Source organism: Triticum dicoccoides, chromosome 7B (genome assembly GCF_002162155.2).
Source record: "Triticum dicoccoides isolate Atlit2015 ecotype Zavitan chromosome 7B, WEW_v2.0, whole genome shotgun sequence".
In the NCBI taxonomy this organism is placed as follows: domain Eukaryota; kingdom Viridiplantae; phylum Streptophyta; class Magnoliopsida; order Poales; family Poaceae; genus Triticum; species Triticum dicoccoides.
Genome location: NC_041393.1, coordinates 362,851,434 through 362,856,948, shown reverse-complemented (window position 1 = coordinate 362,856,948; position 5,515 = coordinate 362,851,434).

Sequence of the window (5,515 nt, the reverse complement as noted above, 5' to 3'; positions counted from 1 at the left end):
ATAGGTTCCATCATTGTTGAGGATCATGGTGCGCTTGTTGGTGCATTGGAAGACTTGTGGCCTCGGCCACCGCAAGTGAAACACTTGAAGGAGCTTGTCTTGACGGTCTCATCGGTTGGAGTAGATGATGAAGCGCGCGGCTTGAAGTTGCTTGTAGTAGGAGGAAGGCGACTTAAGGTTGTAGAAGTTTTCTAGTAACTTGACTTGTCGTCGTTGCTTGTAGATGGCTTGGTTGAGATAGAAGTTGGAGGAGTCGTTGAAGCTTGGTTGTTGGAGAAGTCGTAGGTCTTGGATGAGTACTTGGCGTACTTGAAGTCATCTTGCACTTGACGTTCCGCTTTTGTAGCTTGACGCACGAGCTCAATGAGGTTGGAGTAGGGTTGGAAGTCGACAATCTTCTTGATGGGATGATTGAGGCCATTCAAGAAGCGTGCCATAGTTTGCTCATCATCTTCCGTGACATTGGCTCGTATCATGGCTATCTCCATTTCCTTGTAGTATTCTTCAACACTCTTTGTTCCTTGCTTGAGGAGTTGGAGCTTCTTGAAGAGATCGCGGTTGTAGTAGGTGGGCACAAAACGTGCTCGCATGACATCTTTCATTTGAGCCCAAGTGGTGATTGGTGGTTCACCTCTTGCTTTGCGGCGCTCAAGGACTTGTTCCCACCATATGAGCACATAGTCTTGGAACTCAAGGGATGCCATAGTGATCTTCTTCTCTTCCTCATAGTTGTGCAAACGAAAGATTTTGTCGACCTTCAATGCCCATGATAGGTACTCTTCGGGATCACTGGTTCCATTGAACTTGGGCATGGTGAATTTTAGCTTGCCGTAGCGTTGATCTTCATTGTGTTGTTGTCGAGGGTGATGATGACGCCCTTGACGTGGAGGATAATCAACCTCATGTTGCTCTTGGCATGGAGGAAGTCCATGATCAACTTGCTCGTGGTGTGGAGGAAGTCCATGATCATCTTGCTCTTGTTGAACTTGAGGTTGAGGGGAACTTGTCGGGCTTGTGGAGGAGCTTGAGGAACTTGACATTGCACTCGTGGTTGGTAGTTCCGCTCTTGGATTTCTTCTCGAAGTGCTTCCTCTTGATTATGCTGATCTCGATTGCGGTTGGCGATGGCTCGACTTGATTCTTGAAGGGCACGTTGCGCCTCAAGAGCTTGTGCTTCACGTTGTTGTTGTTGAAGACGTTGAGCCTCGGCGTCTTGTTCCTCTTGATGTAGACGCGCTCGTTCTTCCTCTTGGCGACGTTGACATTGTTGTTCTTGAGCTTGTGCAAAAGTAACTTGGTGTGGTTGAGGACAAAGTATGTGCTTGTCGACATGCTCTTGTGAATGCTTGTCGTGTAGAGGATTGCGAGATGCATGACGGTCTTGAAGCGCAGCTCGTCGAAGAGTGTTTGATGTCGGTGTACTTGAGCAGGAGAACGTGTCGTCGGAGTGTCGACTTGAGCGGCTCCGTCTTGAGTATGAAGAAGTGGAAGGAGGGCGGTTCACCAACAAGGCGCGGATCTTGTCCATTCTTGCATCGTTCTCTTGCTTGTGAGCGTCGAGCTTGTTGTCGAAATAGTCCCTTGTACGTTGCTCGGAGAGTCGCAAGTCGGTGGCGAGGTTGTCGATGCGGTCGGTCATTGCTTGTTGCTCTTGATGCAACGCTTTGTGTACCAAAGAGGTGGCTCTTGGTGATGAATGATGACATGTCATCGTCTTGCTCGATGAAGAGTGGTTGGTAGAAGAACTTGGCCTATCCATCATTCCAAGTAAAATGTGAGTGGGAGAAGGAGAAGAACTTATACCAAATGTACCTTGACCGATGTTGAAGGTGTATCAAGATCACTCAAATGCGGACAATGAAATAACACAATTGGTACCAATCCTTGTCGGTTCTCACACCTACACAAGTAAAAGCTTATAGTGGAGCTTGGTTAGGATGGTGGCACAAAATTTGATGCAATTATTAGTTTGACTCAAAGATGTTGAAAAGGATTTGCAAATTCGCAAATGCAACAAGTAGACCAAGCAAGTAGTGGTACACGGAAACACACACACAAATAGATAAGTGGGATTGTGCAAACCAAAAATGAGCCAAAATGTGGAGTCCACGAAAATGCTTTTGTTGCACAATACTAGAGAGACGCTAGCACGATTGCACAATAGGCGGATACGGAACTTGTGCACAACCTACTAAGATAGAATGCAACGACCTCTATCCCAAGTATGCTATATGTATGGTATTTTGGTGATATGATCCAAGATGATCGGATATGACAATCTTAATGTAGTGTGATGCTATGGTTCTTGCTTATAAGCTCTTTGCTTATCTTTCTCTTTTGCTTAAAAGCTTGTTTGGCTCTTTCACTTTTGAGCTCTTTTCTCATGCAAAACTTCCTGAACCAAGGTAGCAATTATGTATGCGATGACAACTTTGTGACACAAGAGATGATATGGTATGTATGCTTATGGAGAGTATTATCACTAATGTGCACAAGTCACGTTGCCGGCAATACTCAATGGCTAGTCTCGATGGGTAAGCAATGCAAAAGTAAGGCTATGTGGTGACCAATGCAATGGCGTGGTATGACAAAGATGTCGACGAGGTTACCGTCCTTGGCGATAATGAGTCCTTGGCAAAGATGAGCAGTGGTGATGTTGACGTTGAACCATACCTATATAGCCGAAACACAATAGGACACGGGAACTACAACTCAAATTCTCAAAGACCAAAAGCAACAATGGTGGTAGCGAAAAGCGGAGGTGGTATAGCGGATGATGTGGTGAAAGCCCTAGGAAAAGATGCCAAAGTTCGGAAAATTAGATGGTGTCTATTGATGGTGGAACCGATCTAGGTGGACGGGGGATGTCAATAGCTTCTCAACAAGCTAAAGAACTCGAAAATCGGACTCCGGATGTGGGAGTTATGGGTAAAATGGTGAAGTGCTGGCGGCTGACTCGAGGAGGAGCGGTAGTGCCGCTTGGGAGGGCGGTAGTACCGCTTGTTTTGCTCAGCGGTAGTACCGTGTGGAGGGCGGTAGTACCGCTCGTGTCGGGAAAATTTGCAGATCGAAATCGGGGCGATTTTGGGGCAGAAAAGGATGATTTCGGGGGCAAAATTGGATGGATTTCGTGGATGGAAAGAGGTGAAACTTGGGGAGATGCTAGATCCACTCAAAACCAAGAAAACCCACGGATCAAAATCAACAAAACATCATTAAAACCAACAAATCACAAAAAAAATTTGGGGGCTATTTTTGGTGGGGATTTTCGGATTTAGGATGAAATCAACAAAATCAAGCTAAAAAAGAGGGGTAGGGGCTCCAAAAACGTGATCAACATGGCTCTGATACCAAGATGATGTAGGGTAGAACCGTATAGGCCGATCTTTCACATTTGGAGAGGATCCCTACGAGGAACACGAAGAACACGCGGAGGGGAACGAGAGAGAAACACTCAACCAACAAGAATAAAAGTCACACATGTGCTAGATCATCGAGGCACGAGGTAATACAAGATCCAAATCCAACAAGAGACGATACAAAGGGTAACCGGTTCTTCTCCGTGAGGAGGTCTTGATGATGGTCTTCTCTAGATGGAGGTCTTGAATCCAGGTGGATCTTCTCCAAAGAGGTGTCGGTCCCTCACGAGGAGTTGATCCGGATGGATGAGCGAGGCTCTATCTCAAAAATGAGCTAAATCAACGCTAACCCTCGAAAGGATGAGGGGGAGGTCTATTTATAGTCTAAACCCTCGAAGGGGTAAGAAAGGGGCAAAACGATTACATGGGCCTCGGCCCGGATATGTTGCACGCAGGCAGGGCGGTAGTACCAGACCCTCGGGCGGTAGTACCGCTTGTAGAGCTTCAGCGGTAGTACCGCTTGGAGGGGGCGGTAGTACCGCTCGGGTGCCGTTCAATCATAGGAGTTTGTCGGGTTCGGCGGAAAAAGGGCGGATGTCAGGCGGTAGTGCCGCTTGGCTGGGATCAGCGGCAGTACCGCTAGGCGCGGGCGGTAGTACCGCCCATTCCAGGCTGGGTAGCTTCTCCTCTTGCTCTCGACGTCCATCTTGTACCGTAGCTTATTCTAGGTTGGTTCCTTGATACCTAAGCATAGAAAGCATCCTGGTTTGAGGTTGTAGCCATGTCTCAAGTGGGTCAAAGGGAAGTTCAACAAGGAGAGAGTTAACCTCGGATTGAATAGCACGTGCTCGAGCTCTTGTCATGGGTCCACTTGGAGCTTGTGTAGTCGAAGTAGTGTCCATGGGGATGATTGTAGGATGCTCCGCATCAGACATGGTCCCCCTTGAGAAGACTTTGCGAAGATCTCATATTGACGTGGGCTAAACGGCGACGCCAAAGCCATCCCACGTCAACTTTAGCCATTAGGCATGCCGCGGTCTTAGTGGGCCGCTCCGAAAAGTTAATCACATAAAGACCATTCTCGACATGCCCAACAAAGGCTATTTTAATAGTCTTGCTCCATAAGAGGGCCACGGTATCAATATCAAAGAAAGTGGCAAAGCCCATGAGTGCAAGTTGATGAACGGAAAGTAAGTTGTATGCAAGGGACTCAACAAGCATGGTTTTCCCGATCGTGAGATCATGAGAAATGACAACCTTGCCAAGCCCCAATACCTTAGAGGATGAAGCATCACCCCATTCGACATTGGTGGGCATAGATAAAACTTTATGCACGTCCACCACCAAGTCCTTGCTTCCGGTCATATGATTTGTGGCTCCACTATCGAGCAACCATGATCCCCCACTGGAAGCAAACACCTACAAGAGATCAATGCTTGGTTTTAGGTACCCATTTTGTAATGGGTCCTTTGATGTTAGCAACAAGGATCTTAGGAACCCAAATAGGCCATTCAATGTACGCATAAGAAGAACCAATTTTTTTGGCATAAACATGCCCATCACTAGCACGGCATAACACATAAGAAGGGTTAAAATCGCAGGTTTTATTGGAAGGAGTAGCATTGCCCTTCTTGACACCGCCACCCTTCGTGTTGTTCTTCTTCTCCTTAGGAGTACCCTATCCCTCCTTCACACAGGTTTGCTTAAGAGGAGGAGGTTGCATGGTCTTTTCATTCTTCTTCTTCTTCTTCTTGGACTTGGGTGCAAACCCAATCCCCTCCTTGGCCACAACTTCCTTTTGATTGCTCAAAAGGTCGTTGACGTTCTTCTATCCTTGTATGCACAACACAAGGCCTTTCTTAAGTTGCTCATTCAACCTGGCATTCTCATCCACAAGATGCACATGCTTACAACACGGGTTAGTAGCATTTGCATTATCAATTAAAACCATTTGAGGAAACATGGCTTTCTCCTTGGTTAGCTTCACTTGGAGTTGATCATGAGACTCTTTGAGGCTTGCATGAGCACCCTTCAAGGCCTTGTGAGCCTTGTCAAGTATGTCAAACTCCTCCTTGAGTCTAGCATGGTCAACCCCAAGTTTAGCCTTCTCGGAATTGAATACACGAGATACAACAAGAGCATGGTCAAGATCTTTC